The sequence below is a fragment of the Suncus etruscus genome, chromosome 7 (genome assembly GCF_024139225.1).
Source record: "Suncus etruscus isolate mSunEtr1 chromosome 7, mSunEtr1.pri.cur, whole genome shotgun sequence".
Lineage (NCBI taxonomy): Eukaryota > Metazoa > Chordata > Mammalia > Eulipotyphla > Soricidae > Suncus > Suncus etruscus.
Window position 1 is genome coordinate 113,529,011 of NC_064854.1, and position 17,767 is coordinate 113,546,777.

A 17,767-nucleotide genomic window follows, 5' to 3' on the forward strand; every position below is an offset into this window, starting at 1 on the left:
AACATTAAAAATGTTACTCAAGGGGCCGGCGCTGTGTCGCTAGAGGTAAGGTGTCTGCCTTGCTAGCGCTAGCCTAGGACGGACCGAGGTTCGATCCCCAGGTATCCCATATGATCCCCCAAGCCAGGAGCAACTTCTGAGCGCATAGCCAGGAGTAATCCCTGAGCGTCCCTGGATGTGACCCAAAAACCAAAAACCAAAAAAAAAAAGACAATGTTACTCAAGTTCTTCTAGCTTCCTTTCCTTCCTTGTAACTCAGAAGTGATTTTCACTCTGCAGGGGTCTTGTATGAAACATATTGGTCATGTCTTCTAGCAGGACCTGGCACAGGTAAGAGTTGGCTCCATGATACTTTATTCTTCTAGCTCTTCCTGTCCTATCTCCAAATGTTTCAGTTTTAATCACCTCTTTTACCCAGATCCAGATTTACCATCACTGTGGCTATCCTAATATCAAAAGTTGAGAAGACAATGTTGTAAGAAAAAGGAGAAAGTAGGCTGGTAGACAGCTCAAAGAGTTGGAGTACAAGATGGAAATTCCTCAAACAAGAGGTGGAAGTAGCCCGCCAGTCCTGCTGGATATAGTGAGGGGTTAACAAAAGAATGAAAAAGAGGCAAAAAATGTGAAGGAGTAGGAGATATTTATATTCAAGTTAGACAAGAGGATAAAATATATAATGCCTGATCTTATTATCCCATATCTACTGAAGCTAGAACACACAGAGGGCATTCAAAAGGATACTTGTAGGAAAAAAAATTTGCAAATACAGAAGTAAATGTTCAACACTGAAACCAGGTGATAAATCTGTCCATAAATTCAGAGTTACCTTAACTAAACTTAAAGTCTCAGCTATGACTCCCCCTAATCCCATCCTAATCCCATCCCCATCTCTCTCTCTCTGTCTCTCTCTCTCTGTCTCTCTCTCTCTGTCTCTCTCTCTCTCTCTGTCTCTCTCTCTCTCTCTCTCTCTCACACACACACACACACACACACACACAAAATCAACAACTCAGTTCTATTCCCTTTTTTAAAAAGTTACTCATAATACTGCTGTTTGGGGCATTCAGTGCTCTAACACCAACCCCACCAGGAAGGTAGCCTTCCCTCTACCAATTATCTTCAATTTCCCCCCCACTCCCCAAACTTGCCCACTCAACAGGCACAAAATAATTGATTTTTGATGGCCTGTCAGAAAAAAGATTTTTTATTAATGAAAACTTTTTTTAAAAAATCAGTAAAAGAAAATTCATGAAAATGATTATATCTCACAAGAATTATATCTTACAAGGTCATTAATATTATTGATTGAGGATTAGCTAAGCTGTTTGTTGCTAGCTGAGCTTTCTGTGTTGTTGTTTTTGGTGTATTGAGCTAGTTTGTTTCTATTGCTACTTTCCCATCTAATTTTGTGTGCTCCTACAGAGAGCTGTCAGTATTAAAAAAAACTCAGAGGTGTTGCGCAATCACATATGCTGCTGCACATTCCAGGAACTCTAGAACTCTTATCTGAGCCAATAAGTTTCAGCAACTTCCATCTCTCCCAAGATAAGTGGTGAAGATGCAAAGCTGCGTCTTTGCTTACGTGGCAGTGGTTGTAAGGATGTAGTTTTTTCCTGCTGGGGCATAGAGCAGTCGGGTCGGGGGAGGCTGCCTGCTGACCCCATTCTAATAAGACCCCACTGCCTCCTGAGGGCTCCCCAGAGTTTTCAGCCCACAGACCTACAATGACGGGCCTGCATCTATTCCAAAATGTGGTTATTGGGGCTTCCAGAAGTATAAGAAGCAAAGTATATGAAACAAAGCTGTCCACTCCCATTCCAGGAAGACCCCAAAGTTAACCCCATAATCAATGAACCTGGATTTTTCATCTGCTTGACATCTTTGCAGAAATCAGTCATGATGCAATGAAGTTAAGTCGTTTATTGCTCTATTCCACCTTAACTAATGTTTCCTCATACAGGACTGTCTAGCCAAAGGACAGAAAGATTTTCCTTTGGTTCAGTTTATAATGAAAATACAAAATATGAAACCTCGCCTCATCTGACCTTATTAAGCCCACAATAGAAGAGAAACAATTTATTCATTTCCCACAAATTCTCCAATTTGACTTTTTCCCTATTTTAAACTTCTTTTAATGATTTTCTTCTGCATGTACCAAATAAAGAATTCTCCCATTGATAATTAAACACCTGCTGATTCCTAAGAAGGCATTTTGGACTCTTTTTGTTTAAGAAAGGTAGGTCTGTTGAATAAAACATCCCATTACATAGCAATGCATCAAATAAAGGAAACTTCCACTTAAGTATAACCTGTCGATTCTTTGGGGCTGAGTTGCCGCAGTAAATGATTACATAATAAAATATGAAAACCCCACAGAGTTAAAAAGTGGCTCATCTCAGAGTTGGAAATTATTACAAAGACTTAAACTACTATCTTTTTCTTTTCCGTTTCATAAATTTCAAGTGTTAAAAAAAAGAAAGAGGAACCAGAGAGATACTCCTGTGACTTGCATGTTGCCAACCCATTTTGATACCCAACATCACATGATCCTTCAAGCATCACTGGATATAGCCATGGTGGTCCTTGAGCACTGCCAGATAAAGCTCTGGATGCCCAAGATCACTTGGGTGACCCAGGTTGCCTCTGACACCCTGGGTTAGAGCAGACCCACATCCTCATATCATATCCTCAGACTTTCACTGAACAACCAAACTTCAGTCAGAGAATCATTGAGAGAGAACTTGAGGGTACCTGCTCACAACTTGGGAGCTGTCCCCCTAAAAAAGGAAAAGTATAGAACCCTAAGATCCTCATATAAGTGCCTGAGACCTTCACTCATAACCATGTAAGGAAAACTTATATTTATTTGTTCCCATACCCACTACCTATTCAAAATAGATGAATATAAAATCAATCCCAGTCAGCATCTGTCACTAAAGGATAAAAACTCATCAAAACTTAAATACAAAACTACCTAGTCTATATCTAAAAAATAATATCAATGCCATACATAATACCATCCAGCATTCAAATTTCTCCATCTCTCAACAGATAATGTGTACATTTGGTGAAAATAAAAACTGATCAGATGGGGCCGGAGAGATAGGGCATTTGTTTGCATGCAGAAGGACAGTGGTTCGAATCCTGGCATCCTACATGATCCCCTGAGCCTGCCAGGTATAATTTCTGAGCGTAGAGCCAGGAGCAATCCCTGAGCGCTGCCAGGTGTGACCCAAAAACAAAAACAAACAAACAAAAAACTCACCAGACATGAATACCAAATCCAAAGTCAATGTAAACAGAATTAATACTTAATCTACAACAAGCTGTACAAAGGGGGAACATTTGCACTAGCATTACGGGGGTAAAGAAGGGAAATGTGGGTGCATGCTGGGAACAGGGGTGGAGGGAAGACAACACTGGTGGTAGGAATGCCCCTCACTCATTGTCACTATGTACCTCAAATATTACTGTGAAAGAACTGTAATTCACTTTGACCACAATAAAAAATTTAAAAAAAAGCCTAAATAAAGAAGTTTCTTGAAATTGAGAAACAAAAAAAAAAAAAAAGAAAATAAAATGTGTACTATTGATTTCAAATCAGGATCCAAAGTCTATCTGTTGCCTTTTGTTGACATGTCCTTTAATCTCTTTTAATCCAAAGTTTCTTCTCTAACTCTTTAAACTGCTCAATATATTTGTTAAATAAATGAAGTGAATGAAACATAGGATTCACCTTCAGTCTGAGTTTTGTTGATTGTATCCTAAATCTGACATTTATATTTTATTCCTGAATTTGGATTGAGAAACTAATCGTAATTCTTTTCATCCCAGGGGATGAGAGAAGAAGAGTTGGTCAAGGAATTAAACTGGATGACAATTTAGTGATTTGCCAACCAGACTTCCTACCTCCCATCTTATCCCAGCCCACCCATATACTCCTGACACTGTTAGAACTTGGCATCCACTGCCGGAGACACATGGCAGGGTGAATAATCAAACACCTTCTTTCCCTGGCTGAAGCTAAGTCCAGCAGTTGGAGACAAACACACAGAGAACAAACCTCAATATCATCTGTTTCTTATCTCACATTTAAAGTCCTCTATTTCCTTGATAAACAGAAGTTTGGAGCAGAAATGCTCCAAGACCACATTCAAGTCACTTCCACATTCCACATTCTCTCAATATAAAGACTGTCACCTCTTATTTCTTATGTTAAATAAAAAATAAAATTCAAGCCATAAAATCTCCCTTTAATGACACAGCAGCCGGCAAATATAGATTTTCAAGCGATAAGCAATTTCTACTATCACTGCTAAGGGAAAGGGGGGGTAAAACTGCCTTTCTTTCTTTCTATCAAGATGGCCAATTAGAGCACAGGAAAATGCATTTTTAGTTTTAAAAAAGCTTTATCGGGAAATAGGCCACCATAAAGTAATTCATCTCTAAAGCAATAAGGGATGTCATCATTTTTACCTTACTCCTGATTCCTATTCGGCTGTATTTCAATTATAACTTTTATTTGAAGATAAGCCTCTACAAAAACATAATGTTGCCTAAAAGTGATCATTAGAGGGGAAAAAATTCTGTAGGGACAGTAAAGTTATTTATTTAATGCATAAACAACTCTTCTTAAGTCAAAAAGTAATGGTCTCAATGCTTGAATATTTACAAAGAAAAATAAAACAGCTGTAGGAACAGAGGGTTGTCATTTTTCTAAATTTAAATACAGTTAAGAAATTTTTAAAAATTATTTTACGCTTTTACTAGGAGATCTGATTTAAGAAAATCCCACCGGAATCAACTTATTTTTATCTGGGAGCTAAAAATACTTAGAAGTATTGTTATAGATTCTTTAAATACTTAGAAGTATTGTTATAGATTCTTTAAATACTCTAAGACAGCTTGTTCAGGCTTACCATAGGATGGCACCCGTCAGCACTGTCAGGTAAATCTGTGGAGATCACGCACAACCCACAATGTGTGTGTGTGACTGTGACTACATCAATACTTTCTGCAAAGAATTCCCAAGATTGTGAAATCACCAACAATGGTGTTTGTCATGCTTACAACCTACAACCTACCCAGGGGATACCGTCTCCAAGATTGGCATAAAAGCAGGTCCTCACAGTCCTAACACCATGATAAATGGTCCTAGCACAGGGACAGGACCAGGCACTGATTCTAGAATCTAAAAATAAACATTAAAAATCATTTTTTAAACATTTTCAGGGGAGAGGGATGATGGGGCCTTTTCCAAAATACTTTCATATTTGGCAGAATTCTGGTACCAAGGAAAGTTTAAGACTAAAATGTTGAGGCCTGACTTTTTATGATAATCATAAAAAGATGACTATCCACGGATAGTCAGAGGCCTGAAATTTCTCTTTGCTCACAACCTGCAGAAATTCTTTTTTTTTTTTTTTTTTTTTTATTTGGTTTTTGGTTTTTGGGCCACATCCAGTGATGCTTAGGGGTTACTCCTGGCTATGCGCACAGAAATCGCTCCTGGCTCTGGGAACCACAAGGGACATGGGGATCGAACCAGGGTCTGTCTTAAGTTAGCGCGTACAAGTCAAATGCCCTACCGCTTGCACCACCCCTCAGGCCCCAACATGAGGAAATTCTAATCACAGACTTCTTATCTCCAGAACTGAAATAGAGCATTTCTATTACTGAAGACAATACATGATACTTTGATAGAACAATACCAGGTAACTAATTAATACATATGCCTATATGCAATATGCAACATATAATAACAGTAAAAGTAATTTAAATATATATCAGATACCAGTCACAGTGATATCAACTTTGTACATGCAGTCACGAATTCCTTTGAATGTCCCCACAAGTAATTAGTAGCATCATCAAACTGCAGACAAAATCTAAGGGTTGTTATCATACATTATGAAATGCTACCAGAGACCTAATTAGGTGACTTGAACACATAAAGTCTGATTTCTTTCATTCAGTGGAAAGTCTGAAGGTAGACAAATCCTCAACATATCAGGGAGGCCCTACTCTATACAGCCCCCTGGTCTTTTCCTCATGGTCCCAAAATGGCTGTTGTAGCTCCAATCATCCATTTAAATTCTCAACGGCAATGCCAAATGTGAAGAAAAAAAAAAAAATCAAAGAATACATTTCCCATCTGAAAGAATCTTTTCACAGTTTTAACTTATCTACCATTCCTAGTTGCACAGAGGTTGAGAAAACACTTTTCAGTAAAATTCATTACCATTTCCAACAACTAAAGGCTTTAATTAGAAGGAAAAAACTAGATCTTAAGTACATCTACCCAATAACTTCAGAAAAGTAAAATTTGGGCTGGAGAGATAGCACAACAGTAGGGTGTTTGCCTTGCAAGGGGCCAACCCAGGACCGATGCTGGTTCGAATCCTGGTATCCCATATAATCTCCCCCATGCCTGCAGAACCAGGAATAACCCCTGAGCACCGCAGCTGGGTGTGGCCCAAAAACAAAAAAGAAAGAAAGAAAAGAAAGGTAAAATATTGCCCCAAGTTCTCAGCTACTAAGTGGGAAAGTTGGGATTCAAGTCTAAAAATTCATCTTGACCTCAAATCTATACTTGGCCCCACTGTGTTATGCCAGTTCCAAAACTAACCTAATAAAAGCATATGTAAAATAAACAACAGGTAGTCCTCAGTGAAAAGGTGTTGGAGGTTTGTTTTGCCCTACCGAGAGCTGTTCTTCCTGACTTCATCGGCTTCTCCTTTGGGCTTTCAAGGAAAACTGAGAACTCTAAACACTAGGGTCCAAGGGGAAAAAACAACAGAGCAAGTCTGATATGCATAGAATCAACTGCATTTTCTAAGCAAATTCCAAAGACTGTAGCAATAAAATTCAGGAACAGCTTTACCCTGCGTATTACTTGCCCCTTAGGTATTTTCTTGTTCAAGGGTATTTATAACCCTCACACTTGGTGAAGTCTTTCACATGGAGTCCTTTAAGTGGCTTCTGCAAAGAGCAACTGAAGTTTTCTTCCTATCTACTTTAATCGCTGCTTTCTAATTATAGAAAGCCTATATTTATAGGCATCCACTCTGCTTCACTGTCAATACTTTATCTCTGCTAATTGAAAGAGATTTGCTTTCCCAATTTCAGATTGCATCACTGAGGAACTAAATTCTCTAGCCTGGGGCAAAAGCAATAAAAACTACCCTGAAGATTCATAGCTATTCCCCATCACTCCCGAACAAGTCAACAGTGTTTCCTTTGTTTTTGTTTCATTTGGGGGGAGGGAGGGGAGAAAATCACAAAATAAAGCGAGTGTGGTGCCAGGGATCTAACCTGGACCTCTCTCTGATAGACCAGGGATACAACCCTGCCCTCAGAGCTATCACCCCAACCCCATCATTAGGGCAATCCTGAAGGAGTCAAAGACTTTTCCTGCTCCATCTCTTAAAAATCAATTCTATGATTGACATCCTATAATGGATAGCCTTAACGAAAAAAATCTCCAGCAAAAATTAGCCTCATGATCTCCTATTCCCATTTCTCCTTATTTACGAACCCTTCAATTTTCTTCTACATTGTTTATGAAGATGCCATGTCCGGATTTTCTCAACCAAACTAACCAGAAACTTTCCCAGGGAGACATCTGGCTCTCAAATGAAACATATTCATTCCTTTTCTCTTTATTTTTTTCCTTCCATCCTCTACCTCTTTCCATTTTCCTCTCTCCCTCACAACATCCCATATCCTCACTTCCCTTGTAGTTTTTCTTATCTATTTTTTAATTCAAAGGAGTATTTTCATACAGTGTAGGGGGGCATGTGTGCATGTTAGTCACACCTGACTCTACTAAGGGACCATATCTGGCAGTGCTCTGGAAATCATGTGTGATTCCTGGATTCAAAGCATGGTCATAGTTGCAGTTGCCAACTTGGTAAGTACCTTAACCTTTGTACCATCTCTCTGGCCCCACATTATGCTTTTCAACTAAAAGCAAGGGATAGAGGGAAGAACAATCACAAAGGAACAGGAGAGAATAACCCCCAGGTCTTTTGTAAAGAGATCTCTGCAGGCGGTCAAAGAGGCTTCTAGGGACAGAGATGACTATTTCAAAGCTTTCATTAAATGCAGAAAGATCATCACCATAAACAGTTGACAACAATCAAATAACCATGGAACTCCTCACTATTCATGGTCATACTCCCTTTCTTCCCTATATAAACCACAAACTCTGCCCTGAGAGTATGCTCAGAGAAAAGTCCAGCCTTTTCTCAAGTTGCAAGTACCTGAATAAACTGTTTCACTCTTGCTGACTCTTTCTTGTCTCTAACTACTGACTTCTAACTGGCAAGTAACTGGACCTTGTATGAATACTGGACTAGTATTAAGATACACAAAACATCTCCTTAGTTGCAGGGAATGACCCCTGAAATTTTGGATCAAGAAATAATAACATCATTACTTTTGAAAAATAGAAGCAAAATAACCATGTCATATTTAAGGTATAAGTGTGTCTTTCCCAAAAACAACATGTGAACATAAATAAAGTAACTTAGGCACTTAGTTTGATCCATTAAGAGACAGTTTGCTACCTGAAATATCTCTATATTATTCTTCATCTTTGCTCAGTAATCCATACAATTTAAACTCCCTGGTCTATTAAGGTAAATCTATTACAAATGAACAAAACCAGAAAACAGACTAGAAAAGCCAGGAAAAGTTTCACTTGGCTCAGTTATGAAATTTACAATTATTTGCATAATAAATCAGAGAAACCATTTTCAGCTTTCAGAGCAAAGTAATTTACGAAATTCATAAGCCCCTGTTATTTAGCAAAATTAGATCTTTACCTGCAGTGTCTAAAAACCCAACAACATAATCTCTCAAATCAAAATGGATGGCAGGTCCCAAAATATGTACTGCAATCTGTCACTTAAAAATAATAGCAAAAAAAAAATAAAAATGCTCATCCAAAGTGACTGACAATGGAAAACTACGTAAGTGTACCAACTTCTGTTCAGCACTAATTACAATTAGCAAACTCTCCTTTCTGAAATTCTTCCAACTCCCCCTTCTTCATTTACCTTCTCTAAATCCAAAACAAGCACTCACATGCTACCCAAAGCTGACAACTCAGAATTAGCTCTTCGATGACTCACTCAGCATGGTAAAAAAGAAAAGAGATAAGAAAAGGCAACTAACCACACACACACACAAAAGGTTAGTGACTTAATCTCCATTCTCCAGAAACTGAACTTAGTGTGTATGGGTGAAGAAAAGATCTAAGGAATCTAATGAAGGAAGAGCTAAGAGAGTGACCATTTACTGCGTCCAACAAACATACCGCTTGTCTTTAGGAATCTAAGAAGAGCTCTGATGTTGGAGAAGTTTATGTTGGCCAGAAAGAGTAAAGGTTTCCAATAATTCCAAGGACAAGAGCTTCTGGGCAAGTAGTTAACTTCAGTTATACCACAGATAATGTAATTTATTACTAAATAAATGTCCCCCATAATAACATTCACCTAGATCTTGGGTTGGTTCCTTTATTTTAACCTTTCTTAGACCTCTATAACAATCACAAGAACTCATAAGAGATCCATTTCACAGATAACAGAAAAAGAAAGGATCAGAGGCATTATTTTTTTTAGCTCACTGAGGTACCTAACTCATAGAGTTCTGGAATCTGTATTAAAAACTATATATTCTTTTATTCATTCACTCAAACACTATCATCATTCCAAACGCATACATTATACTTAGAATACCTCCCTTACATATGTGAGGCCCTGAGTTTCACCCCAGAATAAAAGGTAAAGAAAAAAAGAACATGAACAACACAAGCACCATAACATAGTTACCTAATCACAAAGAAAAAAAATGTATTTGGAAATACATGTCTGGGTCAGTATCCTCTGGTACAAAGAAAGTGAAAAGGAAGAAAAAGTGAGGAAGAGAAGAAGCCCTGTGGAAGGGAGGAGAGGGAAAGTGTAAAGGATTTAATTACATTAAATCTGAAAGTAAAGCACAGCATCCAGAAGTGAGCTCTGTTTGTTTACTTAATTTCTATCCTTCACTTGACACCTGGGAGGAAGAAGAACTACTTCTGAACATCTAGTATTAATTCAATCCCATCTGCAGCTCCCACCGCAATCATAGTAAAGGCTCAAGATAAAGTCGCTTGTTTTAATGAGATGCCTGCAATATGGAAAGCAAAGCAGTGCTACAATCTCAGTTACCTGGCACTGTGATTACCTGAGTGTTGCCTAAAGCAATACTTATGCCAGCACTAAGCAGTCAGGGGTGCATTCGATAATTTGTTGACGATGAGAGAAAATATTTAACCTTCTGTCCTAATGGTTTTTACTTCCTAATGTAAAATACTAGCTCTTGTTGATTGTTTTGCTAGTGGGGTAGGGGTACACCAGATGAGGCTAAGGGGTGATACTCCCAGTTCAGTGCTCAGGGAATCGTGCAGTGTGCCAGGGAATTGAAGCCATACACAGGGTATGCACTCCAGTCCTATAAGCTATCTCCCCAAACCAATTGTAACAATCTTTTTATTTTTATAATCTGGATGTTATACAAGAATATAATATTAATATTATATATACGTATACATGATATATAATATATAGAGAAATAAAATATAATATATATCATGCAATCAATATATCAATATTATATATAATATCATATCATATATTATAATTAATAATATAATTATATAAAATATAATATTATGATATGCAATTCTATAATCTGGATGTATACAAGAATATCGCACAATTAATTTTAAAAAATATGCAGATACTTGCTATATAATTCCAAGTTTTACTGGTGAAAAGTGAATCAAAGCCCACTGATCTACACTCCTATTAAAAGGGTGACTTGTTAACTTCTAGTGCCCTCAATAGCCAAGATAAATGACATCACCTTGGAATCACTCCATTAGCTAGAGGGGGGGGGAAAAAGAGGGGAAAAAAATCTCAAGTTTCATTTCAGTCTGTCTTTGAAAGGCATTTGATTCCTAGCCCATTCTGAGCACAAACAATGGCTGACCATTACAAATCTGTGGGGCCACCTCATTACGAGTTCATACTGCAACCAAATCCCATTTTCCCTCTGCAAATTCAATTCACATCAATAGTCCCATATATCACTGGCTACTGCTGTTGGCTGCCTGATTTTGAAGCATAAAAATTTTTTTGAAAGATTACTGCCAACACATAATAGGCAAACTGCAATTTCAATTCCCTACACATGTGCTTGAAGGAGTGGGGTTATTCAAGCTACAAAATGTAAATGAAGCTTGTTGTTATCAGCTGTTTATAAGTCCCATAACATCACCTCCCTTATTTTTCCAGTCACGTAAGTTGGGGGGGAGAAAACATTACAAGTGCTACCATTCAAGAAGGTCCTTTTATAATTCAACTCATTCCTAGTTCCTGAGTCTCTTCATTTTCCGAGCTGTATACACATAATACAACAGAACTCAGCAATGATGGCCAAACACAGCCAATCTTCATTAGGCAAAAGTCAGTGTGAGGAGATATCACAACTGCGGGTGTTCACGAAGATATTTTCATCAGTGATATTTTGTGATGAGAACTAACATTTGAGGGTGAGATCTACTCCAACCATTGGGATTTCTGAGAATCCCAATAAACCCAAGTTCATAAACAAATAAATCCAGTATCTGGCCCATTGCCAATTTGCTTGTCTCTCTAAAACCATTTACCTGATCCATTGCAACTTCTTCACTCTCCGTCTTCATTGTTCATTTCTTGCAAAAAAAGCATCATTTCTTTGTCTACTGCATTTTTTTTCCTGCTGGGAGTGCCCACATCAGGTGGTGTTCAAGTGTTGTGTTGTTCCTCACTATGCACTCAGAAATTACTCCTGACAGTGCTCAGGAAACCATATGGGGTGCCCAGGATCAAACCTACATTGGCCATGTGCAAGACAAGTGCCCTACTCACTATACAATCTCTCCAATTTGACTACTGTATTTAACAAAGTATGCTATTAGATAAATATGATAGGTTAGAGCCATGATAAATCCATGCCCATTTTTATAGTGGGAAATAAAATGAGGAATGATGAGTTCATGAGTTCGACACTAATCAGTGTTGGATTTCTGTATTGACTAGCAACTGATATTTTCAGTGAGATAATGCCTTCCAATGGGAGTGTTTGTGGAATAATTATTATCTGTGAATTCTGGACCCTGTAGGACAGTTAAAAAGCATTCCTGGACCCATTTTACCAAATGAACACACCACCTCCCAGTTCTCATCCTTTAAGATGTTTGCCAACATTATCAACTGTGTCCTTCAAGTTGAAGGAGTGAGGATGAGAGCTGTGGTGGGGAAAGGATCTATTGTACATCAGACCCATCATTAGGTAGGTTTTATTCAGTGTATATGTCTTGAAGAATAAAGGGATAGCATGAATAAATCCATTGCATACCCAGGCAAGCATCTATCATACCCATTCAGCTTCTTATGGCACTAAAAAAAAGTTCTTTGCCTGCAGAGGCAGGCTAAGATAGATCATTTTGATCATTAAAACTCTATTAAGAGTCACACTTATTCTATATAATCAAAAAGCGCAAAGCTTCATTATAGCATTGATTCAACAACTATTCAAAGCAGAACCCCTGGAAAATACTACCTGCATGAGCTTTCCATATTAATGAATAGAAAGTCTCCAGAAAGTCGTTTTGTGGGCCAAAACTTTTCTCTTAATCAAATGTGCAAAAAAGACTTAAGAAAAATTTCTTCAGCCTTTCAGAGTCAAGCCTCCTGAAGAGAATATAATTATAACATAATATTTTGATTAATGGAACTAGAGGCCAAAGTTGTGTATTTCCTTCCCAAACAGCAAGCACTAAATTTTTGCAATCCAATACTAAGAAAAACAATTTTTATTTAACAGTTAAAGAAACCAGTTTCCAAAAGCTCAATTGCCATCTGCAATTATAATCAGGACTAATTTAGAATACCCCACCATGTTTTGGTCGTAATTAAAAATGGCACATCCTTGCAAGGGAATGCAATATGAATTCACAATTCAAATGTTTGTAGGTCACACACACACACACACACACACACACACACACACATCAAATGCTGAAGTCTAGATTCTAAACAAGGGAAGATCCCTTTCTTAATGGATATAACTTCATTGTATACTTTAACTTTCACATTCGAAATACGTGGATTATGTGAAGACAATTTGCCAGAAATACAAATGGCTTTTTTTAAGCCTGCCATTTTCCACACAGCACATGGCTGATCCTGTATTCCAGCCACTGTTAGGTTTACTCGGTGTAAAAAAACACAAAGCTTTAGTATAATACTTTCACTGATATAAAATCCTTTTCCACCACACTAAGTAAGATTAACCAAGTACCACTTGGCTTCTCTCTAATCTTAATAATTAGTTAGAACAATGCATTCCTATACATTTATAATTCAGTGTGATTTTTATATTACCACTCCTTAATATGGTCTCCAACACAATCAGCCCTTTGCCTACAGAACATTACAGACATTATCTGAAAACATTACAGACATTATCTGAAACCAGTACACAAACTCCTGCTGTGGGTCAAAGCCATTTAATAGGAGACAAACACAACAGGGAATGGAGAATTGAGAACAACAGGAGCACACCTATAAGTTACAGGATTAAAGAGAAATGTTTTCATATCTATGTGGTGACTTGACTCAAGAAAATCTACCTTCTTCCTAAATGTGTTAGTGTGATAGTCAGGATCCACTATCGGAGCAAAGCCTCTGGCAAGGCAGGCAGGAGAGAGATGGAAAGCTGTAAACAATAAGCGTGCCTCCCTTGTAAGTCTGTAAAATTAAGCCTCTCTCAGTTGGACAATTAGCTTAATATAGCTAATCAAGAAGAAAGAAATGAAAGCCATCTGGTTCTTGGAAGAAGTTCTGTAACTGATTAACATTATCTTCTTGAAAGTAAACTTCCTATCTATAAGAAGGGCAGGAAAAAGTAGAGAGGAACACCCTTCTAAATTGCACTTACATTTAATTGGTAAATCCACCAGCAGGTCAAACCCATAATTCTTGTATACAAAAGCCGTAGAAAGAGTGACTCATACCAGTACCCTAACTGGAAAGACCTCACCCAATTCCAAGAGTTGCCCAATATTCATATTTCAATATTTCAATACAGAATTGCCCCTGTATTCATATCCTTTGCCTGTCAACTCTTCAACTTCTGGTCTTTTAACTGGGGGTATGGTCATGTGACTTGTTAAGGGAGATCCCCTGACTTCAAGAATGGATTCAGCGAAGGTGGTATTGTCACTCTGGTATCAAAAGAAAGGATGGAAAGTGTCTCCAATTACAAACATGGAACAGGCACTCAATACTTCTCGGAAGATTCCAACTGTTCCTTTTCTCATTCCCTCTTTCCATCTTTCCCTCTTATTGAGCCAGGTATTTTCAGTTTCTTGTGGCTGAAGAGAAGAAGTTCACTATCACTAGCAACCTTTCTCAAATCTCACTGATTCCATTAGCAGCAGCTGCCAGAGTAGCCTTAGCAACTCAGTCAAAATAGGTTTAAGAGCCAAAGAGACAGCTCAAATAGCTAAAAAACATGCTTTCACAAGGCCTGAATTTAATCCCCAACACCAGATGGTACCACCAAGCTTTGAGCTACTGGGGGAACACCCCCCCCTCAAAAAACATGGAAAGGGGTTGAGATCATCACTATCAGGGTCAGAGAAAGAGCTCTAAGGGCTAGAGTCCATGATTTGCATGAGGGAGGATAGGGTACCAACCCCACATCACATGATCCCTTTGCCCAAAACTGTGGCAATGTCCAATAAGCACTGTGCCAGGAGTTGTCCAGGAGCACCACCAGATGTAGCCACTCCTCAAATAAAAATGGGAACTCCTATTAACTATCTAGATAGAGTGGTCAGGAATAGTCATTTGGCCACATAATACTGAATTCTTGGTGAGATAGTCCAAAGACAAGGAAGGCACTTGCCTTGCAGGTAACAGACATAGTTAGGTTAGGCTCATAGCACCACATATGGTCCCAGAGCAAGCCAGAAATAACCCCTAAGTGCAGAAACCAGAGTAAATCCTGAACACCACTGGGTGTGGCCCAAACAAACAAAAGACAAAAAGTTAAATCCTTGATCTGTAACACAAAGATAAGCAGGGGGAGTGAAATCTAGCCAATTTGCATAATTTGGGTAGATCCACTCTCTGCCCAGAAGATAGGTGTCAGTTTCATTGACAAAGGCACAAAGCTGTCCAGAAGGACATCCAAGTATGGCAGAGAAGTGTCCGGACAGATGTAAATATTAGCATAGTGATTTTATATAGCTGATAGGAGCATCCATGTAGAACAGAAGACATGTCATGGTGTTGGCCTACAATGAAATGAGTTATTTTGGGGCTGTGGGCGAGGAAGCCCCAAATTCAGCAATGCTCAGGGGTTACTTCTGGCTCTGCATTCAGAAATCACTCATGGTAGTATATGAGGAACCATAAAAGATGGCAGAAATCTAACACAGCTGGCTGCATGCAAGGCAAATACCCTACCCACTGTACTATCACTTCAGCCCAGAGAGTTCTTAAGTAGGTAAAAATATTGCAAGATTGAGGGACCCATTCTATTCACTACCAAATGTGAAAGTTACAAATAGAGAAAGAACAGAATTATGAGTTAGACAGATGGTTCAAAGGGCTGAAGTACATGTTCTGCATCCAAGTTGCATCCTTCCCCAATAAAAAAAAAAAGCTAAATGGAACCATGTGGTGCTGAAATGGAAGTAGAGACAGATAGTAAACTTGTGATTTAATGCATAAAAATACAGAAATATATAAGAATATGTGCATATGCATATATATGTATACATACATAATCCCTAGTTGTGTTTAGTGAAAGAGTCTGGGAGACAAAGTAGTTGTTTCTAACGATGGTTTTCCTCCAAAAGGATTCAAAGTGCCTGGGCTTCTCAATTCTTTTGCTGAATCAAAGGCTAGGATCAGTCTAGTAACAGATTAACACTACCTAAACGTAGAGGAAACTGAAATATCAAAATATTTCAAAATATCAGGGGCGGGAGATAGCACACTGGTAGAGTGTTTGCCTTGCATGCGCCCAACCCAGGACAAAACTGGATTCGATTCCCAGCATCCCATATGGTCCCCCCGAATCTGCCAGGAGCAAATTCTAAGCACAAAGCCAGGAGTAACCCCTGAGCATGGTCAGACGTGGCCCAAAAGCCAAAAATTAAAGATTAAAAAAAATAATTGTAACAGATAATAGCCCACTACCTAAACTAGAAATTAGTTCAAACTGGTAAATGCAAAACCTAAAATGAATGGTTTCAGGATAGTTATTCACTATTTATTACAAATGGATGCAAGAAGATTCACTTAACAAAGAAAAAGTCAGGTGCTAACTTTATCCAAGAATCAAAATTAGCATCACCAGTAATGATGCTAATATGAATCATATGCCAACAGGTAAGATGCAAGGAAAAGAACCTTATTTGTGTGATATTTCTGCACTAGGGCAAAAGCTGAATCAGCTCATTAAAAAAAAAAAAATCAAGGGGCCGGGCGGTGGCGCTGGAGGTAAGGTGCCTGCCTTGCCTGCGCTAGCCTAGGACGGACCGCAGTTCAATACCCCGGTGTCCCATATGGTCCCCCAAGAAGCCAGGAGCAACTTCTGAGCGCATAGCCAGGAGTAACTCCTGAGTGTCACAGGGTGTGCCCCCCAACCAAAAAAAAAACCAAAAAAAAAAAAAAATCAAGTTGGAGGCCAGATTGATAGCACAGTGGTAGGGCGTTTGCCTTGCAAGCAGCCAACCCAGAACCAACAGTGGTTCGAATCCCAGCATTCCATATGGTCCCCCATGCATGCCAGGAGTAATTTCTGAGCACAGAGCCAGGAGTAACCCCTAAGCAGCACCAGGTGTGGCCAAAATAAATAAATAAATCAAGTCACACAAATTGATGGACAATCTACAAAATAATTCACTTATTATCTTCAATGGGAGCAGAGATAAAACACAGTTAGTAGAATGGTCCCCAGCACTCCATATGGTTCCTGCAAAAGCCATCAGGAGTGATTTCTGAACACACAAACCAGAAGTAAATCCTGAACAGCACTGAGTGTGGCCCAAAAGTAATAACCATTAATAAGAGTCTATGGATCAGGGACTGGAGAGCTAATATAAGAGGTAAGGGGCTTGGCTTGCATGTGGCCAATCTCGGTTTGCTCTCCATACTCCATTACTCCCTGAGTAATGTCAAGCATAAACTCCGAACAAGAGCCCAGAATAAAACCTGAGCACAGTCATATGTGGACCCAAAATAACAAAAAGTTTATGATGTGAACCATAAACCATAAACCTCAGGAACTCCCATGATTCCCCAAAATCTCTTTTTTTTTTTTTTTCATGAAGATGATCGGACTAATTTTGAATGCAGTCAGATGATTAAATAGGTTTTAGAAAATTGTCATCAGATTTTATCAATTGTGATGTGTCTACTATACTATTGTAGGAAGAGGTCTTTGTATGCTGGAAGTAGATGGATAGAGAAGTTCAGCAATGTGACTAGTTCAGCTGGGAAAAAGCTCTGTGTTCTTGCATAAACACACCTTTCTTATGGTGGTGGTGGAAGGGGGAAGGTTGGGTTGCACCTAAAGTTCTGGGAGAAGGGAGCCTCTACTCCCAACTCAGTGCTCAGGAGTTGTTCCTAATGGTCCTGATAGACCCATGCAGTGCCTG

General features: G+C 38.7%; 1 protein-coding gene across 2 annotated transcripts in view; it reads right to left on the minus strand.

Moving 5' to 3' along the window:
- The window catches only part of PTPRG (protein tyrosine phosphatase receptor type G), an 837,085-nt gene that overhangs the window by 758,798 nt on the left and 60,520 nt on the right, over positions 1-17,767 (minus strand). The gene's annotated exons all lie outside the window — the stretch shown is intronic.